Source organism: Ipomoea triloba, chromosome 7, assembly GCF_003576645.1.
Source record: "Ipomoea triloba cultivar NCNSP0323 chromosome 7, ASM357664v1".
Classification (NCBI taxonomy): Eukaryota; Viridiplantae; Streptophyta; class Magnoliopsida; order Solanales; family Convolvulaceae; genus Ipomoea; species Ipomoea triloba.
In genome coordinates this window covers 13,286,788-13,288,001 of record NC_044922.1, presented here as the reverse complement: position 1 = coordinate 13,288,001, position 1,214 = coordinate 13,286,788, and positions in this window count along the sequence as shown.

Below are 1,214 nucleotides of genomic sequence, written 5' to 3'. Positions count from 1 at the left end.
TATTTGCATATATAGTGGTGTATTTTTTGGTGATGCGTACCTAATGATGCATATTTGTGTGGTGCATTTTCTAACATTGAGTGGTGTATATTTGTATACATAGTTGTGAGGCCGCACTGACCGCACGTTAAGGAGCAGCCATACCTAATTATGACCACATATATATATATATATATATATATATATATATATATATGGTCATTATCATGTATGGCCGCCCCTTAATGTGCGGTCAGTGCGGACACACCACTATGTATACAAGCATACATCACTGTACTCAATGTTAGAAAATGCACCACACAAATATGCATCATTAGGTACACGTCACCAAAAAACACACCACTAGGTATGCATATACACCACATAGTGTTAGCAAATGCACCATTAGGGGCAGGGGGTTGTGGTGCATTATTTTGGGTGTGTGGTGTGCTTTTTGGTGTTTCTGTGTTTTTTCATTGTGGTGCGTTTTCTAACATTGAGTGATGCATTTTCTAACATTGAGTGGTGCGAATCGTACCGATCGCACGGGAAGGCGCGGCCACATTTGAACATATATATATATATATATATATATATATATATATATATATATATATATATATATATATATATTGGTTGATGATGGTGTAAAGGATCTCTCAAGTAAAAGATGTGGTTAGATCTAGGCGATTGATCAAATCTAGATCAACATGTCAAATTAATGAATTTTTTTTTAAATGCGTTGTTATAAACCCAGGATTTGTTACTAACACTCATCTCTTCTCGTCTATGTTACTTTGATAATGTCCATTAACTGATTGTTGAAACATGATAGGAAAATGATAGTGGTTGTGTTTTGGGACTGCATAACCAAAAAAAAAAAAAAAGACTCACCCTTAAGTAAAGAAGCAAACTGTTAAAAAAAAAAAAAAAGCGCACCTTAAGAACGAAAATCACGCACCTAAAGTTTTAGGCCGACACACTTTAAGTTTCAACAACTAATGCAACTTAAGCACACAAATAACACGCCTTAAAAAAGAAAATCACGCACCATAAGTACATCTCACTCATATAGTCATATGTAATAGTTCATAAATCACATAAAGTTAATATTCTAGTACGAGAATCATGTCTCATCCATTCGACTAATCCTTTCAAGCAATTAAGAGTCGGTCTTTAATCAAGGGCTAGTGGATATATTGTTATTATATGGCATTATTCGTATATTAATTTTT